Genomic DNA, 14,417 nt, shown 5'->3' on the forward strand with positions numbered 1-14,417 from the left:
AGAGGGGAAAGTCTGCCAAGATCCAACTCCCTTATCTCTGCTATGGAAGGAAAATTTCAACCTTGCAGGAAGAAGAACAAAATCTGCCACCGTAGAACACAGGTGGAAACCCCTTGGAACTATATACTGTTTTTAAGAAACATATTTTTTTTTTAAAGATTGCACTTATTTGGCAGAGAAAGAAAGAATGTGAGAGAGCACAAGCAGGGGGAGCAGCAGAGGGAGAGGGATACAGCCCCGGTATCTCAAATACCCCACCCAGCAGGGCTTAATGCCAGGACTCTGAGACCATGACCTGAATCAAAGGCAGATGCTTAACCGACTGAGCCACGCAGGCACCCCAAGAAACCTATTTTAAATATAAAGACATATCTGAATTAAAATAATGAAAAGTTGTGCCATACAGAGAAAACAAAAGCAGAATAAGATATCTAAAATTAAGATGGAGATTTCAGAACAAAGGAATATAATCAGAGCTAAAGAGGGATATTATAAAAATAATAATAATGAAATTCATGTGTAAAGAGAAAGAGTATTATCAAAATAACAAACCAAAGCAATAAACACTTATCTTAGGCAATTATAAGTATAATCTCATCACAATGCTAAACTACCTACCTATTGCCACAGTAATAGTAAGCATGCCGAAAATTTTAATTCAGTATAAGAGAAAACTAATATTGTATTTTAAAAAATACATGTATCTTCTGCGTTATCAGACTATTTGGTGTAATAGAATTGACAAGGTCAGTTCATTTATATTCATGTAATCATCACCTCTTTAAACACTGGGAAAAGTAAGATTAGATCATTGACACAAAAAAAAATCTGTTGGCCTATTATCACAGCTAAACAAGTTTTAAACAGGTTAAAATATAATATAAGGAGAGTATAACTACAATCTGTGATGGCCATTTTGAATGCATATGGTACTCAAAAGATAATTTTAAAACTAAAGTACCTAGTCTTTATAAAATATTTTACTGAATATTTTTAAACTGAGGCACAATCATTAATATTGTAACAATGAAAAAATTGTAAATGCTTTATGTGAAAGTTTTTAAAGGACTAGAAATATAGTTTATAACTTAGACAAATAATACTTTAAAACATCATAGTATATAAATACATATATACTATATACATAGTATATAAATACAGTGGGAGAATGATTTTTATTAAATTTTCACTGGTAAAAATATACAAATGATGTATACAACCCAACTAATTTTTTACAGGAATTAAATACCTGTTTTTATTAATCATAACCTTTTAAAAGAAATCATGGACCTTTGGTATTTTTTCTTTCTATGGTAAGGATAACATATTAGTTTCTAGAATATTTTCAGATACCTTGGATTGACTTTTATTGTTCCCTAATATTTCATATTAAAGATAAAATATTTCTACAATGTTATATTTAAAATTAAAGTAAGTAGAAAGTAGAGCACTACAAATATGTACCCAATATTTACTTGGTGGCAAAAGATGCGTCAGTCTGTCTCAGAGAACTGAATCTTTCTGACTCATAGACCTGAATATTATTTACTTGAAACTGCTTCATGGACATTGTTATAGGTTGAATTGTATCTCCCCAAATTACATATGTTGAAATCCTAATCCACAATACCACAGAATGTGGATTTTTTGGAAATAGGATTGTGGCAAATGTAATTAGTTGAGATGAGGTCATAATGGAGCAGGGTGGGAATCTAACCCAATAAATAATGTCCTTAAAACAGGGGAGATTTGGACACAAACATGCATACAGAGAGAATGCCATACGAAGATGAAGGCAAATTTTAGGGATTTATAGGAAGGTCGAGGAATGCCAAAGACTGCCAGCAAACCACCAGAAGCCAAACCACCGGAGCAGATTCCTTCTTAAAACCCTCAGAAGGCAGCAACCCTGTTGACACTAAATCTCAGATGTCTAAACTCCAGAACTCTGAGAAAATACATTTCTGTTATTTAAGCCACCCAATTTGCGGCAGATTGTTACAACAATCCTAGCAAACTAATACAGATGTTTTCAGCCTTGCCCTGTTCCTGAGCCAAGGTTGACTAGGACATGGAGCAGATTTAAAGACATCATCATCAGAAAGTTTGTTTCTAAAGTCGAGCTATTGAACAGCCCCGGTATCTCAAATACCTTGAGGATCAATATTACTGCTAAATTATAATATATCCTTAGCCCTGCCACTAAACTGTAAAGTTTATGTGATAGAGCTTTTAAAAAAAACAAAAAAACAAAAAAAACCCACAAGATATTCTCAATTGTCATTCTAAATCCCCAAGGAAATGACATTCCCAATGGAACTCAATAAGCTTATTAGAATACCACATAGAACTCCTGAAAATATTCTTAACTCATTAAAAGGGGGTAATATTTCTCCTGAACACTCAATTATTAGCAAAAATCTTGTGAAAAAGTATAACCTTAAAACCTAAACCAAGTGATTCCATTGCTGTTTGTTTGCGGTGCCTAATTTGACTAGATTACCCTGATATGTACTACAACTGCACTCACCTTAGAAAGGAGTCCTGGCTTCCTTTTCTCCACTTAGCTAAAATCAGCAATACCCATCATGCCAGTAAACTGAGCTGAAAACTTAGAGGCTTCCAAAACAACTTAATTACTGGTAGCTAATGATGACCATCTGTATAAAATAGATAGGTTTTTTGATGTTAGAACATTTGTTGAATGAATGAATGGTGTCAAGAGACAAGGGAGAGACTCACATAGGATCCTCAGTGTAATTCTTTATATTATGCATTGAGCATTTGATGGATGTGTTACATAGATGCATTATATATCTTTAGGAGTTGTGTCTCTGCATTTAAGATATGTAACCTTATAGTTGTCTTATAAAACTTATTTCTGTGATGTATAAAGAACTCTATTGTACTTTTAAAACTAGAGTATTATCATTTGCTTTTCCTTGGCAGAATAAAACAAAAACCAGCTGGGACCATATATCGGGGTTGGCAATCTATGGGCCACCACATGCTTAATTTGGGCCACTGCCTATTTTGTAATTAAAGGCTTATTAGCACACAGCCCACCCATCTGTGTATTGTCTAAGTCTGTTTTTGTGATACAACCATATTGCTGAATAGTTACCATGAAGAATGTATGGCTTTAAAAGCCTAAAATATTTATATTTTACTATCTGGCTCTTAACAGGTAAAGTTTGCCAACCTCTGCTATATATTATTGCATCAGTATTTTCTCACTCCACAGGGCCAATTTTAACCTCTGCTTCAAAGTACTGTGGTTAATAGAGCAGCCCCTTAGTTACAGTAACTGATAAATTCTAACTAAGCAACATGTGTTGCCGTATTATCCTGGTCAAATTATTATTTATTTAAATTTGATTTATCATTTACAATTTAAGAAAACTTATTTATAGTATTTACTATCAATAAGATCTTGGTAAAAACTCAATTAAAATATACATACAAAAACATTACACAAATGCCTGAAACTCTGTAAATACTCATTAAATATTAGTTTTTATTAATAAATATTAACTCACATTCAGTCTCCTTCATGAAGCCTTCACTACTTATGTTCCACTTCCAGGGCAGTTTTATAATTCTGACTTTTAAGTCACCTATTCTTTAGTCACCTAGTTTTGTTCTAATTATTTCACTGCATTAAAAATATCTTACTATTACATTTTTAAGCTTCTTGAAGGCATGATCTATGTCCACAAATAATAAAAATAAAAATTCAAACTCTCCACCAAAAATAATTAAGGGAAAGGAAAAGCAGGCCAACTGGTGAAGTTTTATCCAGGAAAAATAATAGGAAGAGAATCTCTTATTTTGATTTATGTGGCAATTGGAAAATGTCTGGTTGGTGTTGGATAATTGAGGTGACATGTTTACCAACTTCTATGATAGAAATTTCAAGGATATGTAAAAGGGGCTGATAAAAAGTTGAGTTCAAAGGAAAAGAGGACTTTACTGTGTGAAATTCATGCTATTGGTATCAATTTCTTTGCAAAAATCTATTTAAAAACTTCAATATTGAAAACATGTTGGGATAAAATAATTTTCTGATTAAGTGGCTTTAAAAAATCAAATAAGAATAAAAATGTTAAGCTAGCTTAAAAGTTGGCTACTCCACAACTATTTTTTAGCCTTATATCATCAAGTGTTGATCATAATATTAATGATGTCTTCTATAATTTTAATCAAAAACTGAAATGTCTAGAATAAAGACTAATCCTTTAGTATGTAAACATTGATGTAATGCTGAATTTCCTGATCAAAATGTTGATATATCCTCAAGGTAAAAAATCTGTCTCCAGAATATTATTTTCCCCAGAATAAATAAAATATTATTTTCCCAGTTTTCCTATTCTAAAAGGGAAGAGTACTCCTACTTTATATTTTCAAGAGAATCTGACTTTATGATTGGAGCACATGTGTGTGGAAACTGACAGAATTAATATACACACATTCAGATATATTGTGATAGGAAGAAAAAAGGTGGAGGAATTTCAAATTTGGTGAACAAAGGAATATAATTTCCTTGAGGAAAATCTGGTATCATAAGTAATATTTTTAATAATCTATACTACTTCATATATTTATAAACTTAAAGCTATTTAAACTTGCATAAACATACACAAGTAAGTCTATAATGGGACTTAAAATGACAAACTGCCATTACAACCCACTTAATTATTTTTTTTAATTTTTTTATTCTTATGTTAATCACCATACATTACATCATTAGTTCTTGATGTAGCAACCGACTTAATTATTTAATACTTAAATATATTTCATCTCACTCATAACAACAAGAGAATCTTAGTTTCAGTCACATTATATCTATAACACTTGGTCCTGGCATTTTATTTCCTGCCTTTCTAGTTTGAAAAGACCTTTTAATAGTCACTTGGCCTCTTTCACCTACACTAAAATTACCATGTCATACATAGAACATACACTAAGTATGTGTAAGAGAAAGGAAAATTTAATTTTTTTCTCCCGTTACCACAACATTAAATCCACAGCATAACAAGATACATGGAATTCAACAATTCAATCCTGGAAAAAGAGAGGCTATTTTATATATATTAAATATTAACAAAATGAACAGTTAGTGTTGGGGTTAATGCAGAGCATGAAATCAGCCATAATACCTGGCTTGCTAAAATGTAACATGGAGACCGCTGGGGGTGAGGGAAGTCTTTCGGAGAAGAGTGTGGGCCTTTGGAATGCCAGGGCCCACATGACCACTCTGCCGTTGGAATGCCACAGGGAGTTACCTTCCCCGAAGCTCTCTTAGCCCAAACAGCTGCCCTGTGATCTAAGAGATGTATGCATTGTCCCTTAGGCTATGTTTAGTACACACAGATTAGCATATCTTGTCTTTCCTGTAAATCCTCCTAGTTCCAGTAAGACCCCTTGTCACACATCAAGTGATAAGGATATCCTGAAGGACCAATAAAAGTGGGAGCCAAGAAGAGTAAAGGGTCTTCATCTCTGAGTGTTGACCCCCTTGCCTTCTCTCTTTCACGGCAAAGTTTGGAGTCATCTTTCATCTGTCTGTACAGGGAGTGCTGGCCATTCCCGGCAAGTCAGCACAGACATGATTAGCTTTAGTGAATCCAAATTCCTCCTCCCAGCTGTAATAGTAGTTATTTAATCAAGCTAAAATAATAAAGGGAGTCTACAGTTTTATCCAGGACAAATTAATGGATACTGAACTTATCCTCCCACCATAAAAATATACAAGAAATAAGCTGAAAAACTAGAAAAATATACAAAAAAACTGTTCTCAGGCATTGGACAAAGATGGCACGAGGCTGTTTCCCAGGGTATAACAAATTACAGAAGCATTACATCAACACCAGCTTTCTGCCTTAGAAACCCTTTTCACAGAGTAGCATAGGGAAGTAAAATCCAAACAAAGAGCAGCAGCAGTGGAGGAAATAGCAGACTGGCTTGGGCACAGAATACAGCTGAACTATTAAGGAGCAAAAGTGTCTATCTGTGCCAGCAGTAACAAAATTCAGTACTCTTTAAAGGAAGATAACACAATCCAGACTCTCAACAATATAGCATCTACTATGTCAAGCGTAAAATCTAAGTTTATATTAAAAAAAAAAAAAGGCAAAAAAAAATGTGACAATAGCCAGGAAAAGAAAACAGTCATAAAAATAAAATGAGGGATAATACAGATATTAGAATTAGCAGATACATAATTAAAATTTAGCATTATAAATAGGTTTAAGAATTAAAGGAAAGGTAGATAATATAAATAAAAATAAAGGCAATATTAGTAAAGAAATGGAAACTATTAAAAGGCATCAAATAAAAATTCAAGATGGAAAAATACAGTAACTAAAATAAAAATAGCCCTAGATAGATGGATGAACTTAGTAGAAGATAGAAACTGCATGAGAAATGAACAGTTAATTTGAAAAGCGTTTTATACAAGGTATTCAAACTGAAGCACAAAGATTTAAAGGACTTTTAAAAAAAGAAGAAATAAAAAAAGAAGCCCCAGTGACCCATGGGATTATATCAAGATGTCTAATATCCTATAATTTGAGTCCTACAGGAAAGGAGAGAGGAGAGAGACTGATGCAGAAAATCACTGAAAGAAATAATGGCCCCAAATTACAGTGAATAACTTCAGTAGTATAAAAGACTAGAAAGAGCTACATAGAAACATACAGTTTTATGGTTCTTGTGTTGCTTATAAAATAAAATGTAATTTGAATATTTGTCTATGATAAGATCATGACATATACTGCAATCCCCAGAGCAATCAGACATACACACAAAAACTGTATAGCTAAAATATCGACAGAAAAGAGAACAGAAATATTAAAAATAATTAACAATAAGGCAGGAATGCAGGAACAGAGAAGAAACAAATATAAAGCAAATATCAAGATGGTAGACATAACTACAAACATATAAATAAAGATAGTAAATGTAAATTGACTAAACACTCAAAAGCCACTATATCTGTTTAAATAGAAACACTTTTTTTTTAAATTGTAGTAAGAACATTTAACAAGAGATCTACTCTCGTAACAGAATTTTAAGTGTACAATATCGTATAAAGTGTAGGTATGATGCTGTGCAGCTGGTCTCTAGAACCTACTCATCTTATAATAACACTTTATATTCATAGAGCAGCATCTCCTCATTTACCCCTCCCTCTAACCCATGACAATCATCATTCTACTCTCTGCCTCTATGAGTTTAACTATTTTAGATACGTCATATAAGTGAAATCATGCAGCATTTGCCCTTCTGTGACTGACTTATTTAACTTAGCATCCTCAAGGTTTATTATGTCACATATGACAAGATTCCCTTCTTTTTTTTAAGGCCGAATTATTATTGTATTGTATACTGTATGTATATAGCACATTTTCTTTATTCATATACATGCTGATGGACATTTAGGTAATTTCTAAATCCTAGCTATTGTGAATAATGCAGCAGCAAACATGGGAATGCAAATATATCTTCAAAATCTTGATTTCAATTTCTCTGGATATATACCCAGAAGTGAGATTGCTGGATCATATGGCAGTTCTTTTTAAAAATTTCGTGACGACCCTGTTTTCCATAGTGGTTGCACCATTCCCACCAGTGTACAAGGGTTCAAATTTCTCTACATCTTCAACAGTGTTTGTCATCTTTCATTTTTTTTTATTCCAATAAGTATGAGGTGATAATTCATTGTGGTTTTGATTTGTATTTCCCTGACAATGAGTGATATGGGGCATCTTTTCATATACCTGCTGGCCATTTGTAGGTCTTCTTTGAAAAAATGTCTATTCAAGTCCTTTGCTCACTTTTTATTCAAGTTATTTGGGGTGTTTTTTGGAATTGAATTGTAAGATTTCATTATACATTTTCAATATTAGCTCTTTTATCAGATATATGGTTTGCAAATATTTTCTTAAATCCAACAGGTCATCTTTCCATTCTTTTATTTCCTTTGCTGTGCTGAAGGTTTTTAGTTTGATATAATTCCACTTATTATGCAAAAGATTGAAACTGGACTGTTATTTTTATACCATGCATAAAAATTAACATAAAATGGATTAAAGACTTAAAGATAAGGCATACAACTGTAAAACTCCTAGAAGAAAACAAGGGAAAAACTTCACGACATTGATCTAAGCAGTGATTCTTAGAAATGACAACAAAAGCACAGGCAAATATAAGCAAATATAAGAGACACATTTTTTAAGTACTAAAGTCCCAATCAGATTGATATTAAAAGAGCAGAAAATTGAAACTGTAGAAACACTAAGCATAAGAAGGCTGTGTGACTCTATACCAAATAGACTTCAACCAAGAGTTTGACACCAGTGGTAAAAGGATACCCCCTGATAATAAAAAGCGTGAGTTATCAAGAAGACAATGCAAGTCTAGAAATGCATGCACATAGTAGAAATTCAGATATGTGAAACAAAACCTAGAAGAATTAAAGGGAGAAAGAGACACAGTCACAATTTCAGTTAACTATATTGGCATTTTTTTCCTATAATAATTGATAGAATATATAGACAAAAAGCCAGTAAGGATGAAGATTTGAAAATACTATCAATCATTTTTTAAATTTTTTTTAAGATTTTATTTTATTTATTTGACAGAGAGAGATAACAAGAGCAGGAACACAAGCAGGGGGGAGTGGGAGAGGGAGAAGCAGGCTTCCCGCCGAGCAGGGAGCCTGATGCGGGGCTCGATCCCAGGACCCTGGGATCATGACCTGAGCCGAAGGCAGACGCTTAATGACTGAGCCACCCAGGTGCTCCCTATCAATCATTTTAATTAATTGAAATATGTAGACATACTACCAACACTTTGCAACAAACATTTTTTAAAGAGCATGTTAAGCATTAACCAAGATAGAATATATGCTTGATCAGAAAATGAGTCAAACATTTCATAGGATTTCATTACACAGACTATGATCTTTTACTGACTGAACTAAAATTAAAACCAATAGCAATGTCTTTAGTTAAGCTCCAAAATATGTGAAAACTCAGAAACACATTAGTAGATAAAATTGAAAAATTCCTTGAATTAAAAAATTCAGAGTATATACAGTCACAAATAAAAGATCTAAATAATACCATATCTACTATAGAAATTTATTTTTCATTTCAAAAGCTTCTCACATGGGGCACCTGGGTGGATCAGTTGGTTAAGTGGCTGCCTTCGGCTCAGGTCATGATCCCGGGGTCCTGGGATTGAGCCCCGCATTGGGCTCCCTGCTCAGCAGAGAGCCTGCTTCTCCCTCTCCCTCTGCCTCCCTCTCTGCCTACTTGTGCTCTCTCTCTCTGTCAAATAAATAAATAAAATCTTAAAAAAAAAAAGCTTCTCACAAAGAAAATTTCAGGTCTGTTGGCTTTACTGGTGAGTATTAAATATGTAAGAAAAATGTAATACTAACATCATAAAATTCTTTCATATATACAGTAGAAGAAGCTCCTCAACTTGTTTTCTGTCAGCACAATTCTGATAAGAAGAATGACAATGACATTTCAAAAAGAGAAAATTACAGAGTAAAGTCTCTTATGAACATATAAAAAATATTCATCAAATATTGGCATTAATCCATTAACATAAAACAAATAGCACATCATGAACAAGACACATTTATCCTAAGGAAGCAAGGTTGCTTCTACATTTAAAAATCAATATATTCATAACATTAATGAAGTAAAGGAGAAAAGTCACATGATCAACAGAGTAGAAACAGCATTAAACAAAATTAAACAATCATTTATGATAAAAATAAAATCTCTCAGAGTTAACTAGCATGAGAAAAAAACTTCTTTGATCTGGAAAATGGCATTTATAAAAAGACCTACAGGTTTCATTAAGGTAGAAAGAACAATGCCTTGTATCCTAATCGTTGGACCCTGTGAATATGTTATCTTGTATGGCAAAAGGTAGCTCACAAATTAATTAATATTAACTAAAAACTTTGAGACTGGAAGATTATCCTTGATAAACTGAGTGGGGTAAATCTAAGAACATGAGTCCTTAAAAGTAGAGACTATTTCCTAGCTGTAGTCAGAGAGATGGCAGCATGTAAAGGACTCAACAAACTTTGAAGATGAAAGAGGCCAGTGTGAAGAAATGTGGACTGCCTCTAGAACCTGCAAAAGGCAAGGACACAGACTTTCCCCTAAAGCCTCAACAAAGGAATACAACCTATGGGCACCTGGGTGGCTCTGTCAGTTGGGCATCCGGCTCTTGATTTCAGCTCAGGTCATGATCTCACGATTGTGAGATCAAGCCTGGCTTTGGGGCTTCACGCTTAGAGGGGAGCCTGCTTGAGATTCTGTTTCTCCTCTCCCTCTGCCCCTCCCCCCACACTCTCTAAAAAAAAAAATAAATAAACAAACCTAAAAAAAAAAGGAAAGGAATACAGCCTATTGGCACTGATTTTAACCAGGGGAGACTTGTGTTGGGCTTCTAACCCACAGACCTGTAAGATAACAAATTTGTACCATCATAAGCCACTAAAATTTGTGATAACTCGTTATGGCAGCATCAGAAAACGACTATACTCATAATCCATAAATGTAAACTACGGCATGTGTTCTAAAAAAAGCAAAGATTTGTGCACTCACCACTTCTATTCAACATTTTACTAGATTTCATATCCATTGCCCAAAGGCAAGGGAAAGAAGTAAAATGTATAATATTCAGAAAGGAAGAAGAAACATTATCATTTTTATATGACACGATTGTGTACATAGCCATTTCTCTGGAATTCTCCCTGAAACTACCAGACATAGCAGGAGACAGTAAGTGGATTTAGAAGAGCTCAAAATACAAAAATCAATTTTATTTTTATATAAAAGCAGCAGCTGGGTAATTAAGTGAAAGTAACATTATAATTAACAATATCATACAACTTGACATAATTAGGGATATATTTAGTGAAATATACTTAAGACCTATACATTAAAATGACAAGATATTGCTGAGAGATACTGAAAATACCCAAGTATATGGAAAGATATACCATATTCTCTGATTAAAATCCTCAATACTGTTAAGATAATCTATTTTTCATGAAATAATCTGTAAATTCAACAAAATCCCAATCAAAACATGAACAAGTTTTAAAACAGATATTACTGGGCGCCTGGGTGGCTCAGATGGTTAAGCGTCTGCCTTCGGCTCAGGTCGTGATCCCAGGGTCCTGGGATCGAGTCCCACATCGGGCTCCCTGCTCCTTGGGAGCCTGCTTCTCCCTCTGCTTCTCTCTCTCTCTCCCTCTCTCTCTCTCTCTGTCTCTCATGAATAAATAAATAAAATCTTAAAAAAAATTAAAAAAAATAAAACAGATATTACTAAGGTGCTTTTAAAGTTTATATGGATATGCAATGAACCTAACACAACATCTGAGGTTTTACATTGGCTTATTTCAAAAATTATTGTAATGATAGAGTAATCAGATAGTGTGGTATTAATGTAAAAAACAAAGTAGATTAATGGAACTAATGGAGCTGAGTAGACAATCCAAGGATAGATCAGCATTTATACAGTCAGTAGAGAGAGCACAAAAAGCACTAACCACAATAAAGAACAAAAAATTTCAAATCATACTATATAAAATTTTAAAAGTCACCATTAAAAAAGGCCACACCTTGGGAAAAATGTTTATTGTACATCCTATCAGACTGTCGTAGCAAAGGATGTGATAGATACTCCCTAAAGGCAGATATATGAATAGTGAATAAGCACAGGAAATGGTGCTAAATAGTGTGTACATCATCAGGGAAGTGCAAATTAAAAATACAATGAGGGGGCACCTCAGTTAAGGGGCTGCCTTTGGCTCAGGTCATGGTCCTGGGGTCCTAGGATCGAGCCCCACGTCAGGGACCCTGTTCAGCAGGGAGTCTGCTTCTCCCTCTCCCTCTCCCTCTGACCGTCCTCCCTGCTCATGTTCTCGCTCACTCTGTCTCTCTCAAATGAATTTAAAAAAAAAAAAGGCAAATTCCTAAAATAAATAAACAAATAAACCCACAATGAGATATTGCTTTATACCCTGTAGAATGGCTAAAATTATTTTAAAATAACTGACAACACTAAATGTTGGTGAGGACACAGAACATCTAGAACTCTCATACACTGCAGATGGGAATGTTAAAATGTTTGCACATTTTTCCACTTGGGAAATAATTTGGCAGGTTTTTGCAAGTTAAAAATACATATACTCTATAACATAACCATTCCTTTCTAGGTATTTACCCAATAAAATTCAAACACATGGTTCTAACATGAACAAAAATTAAATAATACCATTTCTATTCATAAAAGTCACAATCTTGCACAACTCAACTATGTATCAGGGAACATGGATAAACAAATTGTAGATTTTTAAAATAAATGAAATATTATTTGTCAAAAAATGAATATACTATGGATACATAATACATCACAAATGAATCACAAAGACATACACAGAGAAAGAAGTCAGGTGCTCATATGTGCGCACAAGCACGCACACACACAACACACAGACATCTATTTTGAGAATAAGAAAAGTGTATCTTTTGGGTGAGAAGAAAGAGGGTTTCCTGCTGAGTATCACAAAGGACTTTCCTTTATTAAGTATTTGTTATTGGGGGTATGGGTTACACTGGTATTGCATTTGTCCAAACCCTTTTGAGCTATATATTTAAGATCTGTGCATTTAATTATTTTTAATAGTACTTCATTTTTTAAACATGGAAAAATATATAACTGGAAATGACATTAATTCCTGTGGCAGAGAGGGACTTCTAGGAAAGCAGGAGTAATTTCATTTCTCCTCTGGATTTGGAAACATTTGTCCTGGAGAATACTGGGGTAAGACTCACCCACTCTCTGCCTCCTTGTTTTTTTTTATTTTTTATGTTATGTTAATCACCATACATTACACCATTAGTTTTTGATGCAGTGTTCCATGATTCATTGTTTGTGCATAACACCCAGTGCTCCACGCAGAACGTGCCCTCCTCAATACCCATCACCAGGCTAACCCATCCCCCCCTGCCTCCTTGTTTTTTGGAGGTGACATTGGATGCTGCTTCTTGTTTGGAATTTTCCTCCTTTCAGCTCCCCCCTTGCTGATGGTAAGAAGAAGGAAGCCATTGATTTTTATACCTAAATTCATGCTTTTGTGCCATTCTCCCCAGTATTATGTCATTATTACTTTCCCTTCTGTATCATCACACTAAGATCTCTTCCAGTTGTCTTCCTGTCCTCTCCTTCCACAGCATCTATTTGACAAGAAAGACTTAATATTCAATTTCCATGAAAGCTCCTTACACTTTTCTGATCTGCTAATATTCCCTTTCCATCACCTCTCCTACCATGCCTTGCCACAAACAACTATCACACTCCTACATGAGTGTAATAGGGACATGAATAGATACATGAATAGAAATAGAAATAGAGACATGAATTGCTGAGCCATAACATATAAAACTTACATAATATCACCATGTTCTGTAATTTACAAAGACATGTTCATTCTTTTATCTTACTTGACATCTATAGCAACTTAAGTATTGCTTTAATGGATTAAGAAATAGTTTCTCACAAGCTTGCTTGTGCCAAATTCAGACAAGTATTAAGCAAAAGATGCTGGGTTTGAAAAAAATTGAGGGACAATGGGAGAAGGTAAAAGATAAACTTTTACTTCCAATGGAAATATTATTCTCAACAGTCAAATATAATAAATAACATGAAAATAGCACATACTGCCTAATACTTTTGTCATAAAAGCCACAACACTTTATATCAGCTCACATGATAGGTAGTTGTGGTTATCCCAGAAATGAATCAGTTAGAAAGGATGATTAAAGGCAGTAATGCAAGTTTGATCCTAATCCTATAGCAGATTTTGAGCTTGTTTTCCCCTTAGATCTCCTGAAATTATCTTATATATTCTTAGTTTGGCTCAACAACCTTTTATTCTCAAAATGACATCTTGTATACGCTCTTTGCCTAGTCATTTATTTCTCCCTTTGTTATTTTCACATAATATTCTTTGCCTTGGACGACACTATTATTCAAGTTAGCCCTGTGTGATAGTGACTTTGCAGGAAATAAATGAAGCCCTCTTTCTTTTTTTTTTTTTTAAGATTTTATTTATTCGAGAGACACAGAGCATGCAAGAGAACATGGGGCGGGGGGGGGGCGGGGAAGCACAAAGGGAGAGGGAGAAGCAGGCTCCCCACTGAGCAAAGAGCCCAATGTGGGACTCAATCCCAGGACCCTTGAGATCATGAACTGAGCCGAAGGCAGAGGCTTAAGTGACTGAGCCACCCAGGTACCCCTAAAGCTCTCTTTCTTTTCTGAAGATTGGAATGCTTGAACAGTGTATAAGATTGCAGATTTAAAACAGCAAGTTC

Source organism: Callorhinus ursinus, unplaced genomic scaffold, assembly GCF_003265705.2.
Source record: "Callorhinus ursinus isolate GAN/ISIS: 27379988/994484 unplaced genomic scaffold, GSC_fseal_2.0 scaffold14, whole genome shotgun sequence".
In the NCBI taxonomy this organism is placed as follows: Eukaryota; Metazoa; Chordata; class Mammalia; order Carnivora; family Otariidae; genus Callorhinus; species Callorhinus ursinus.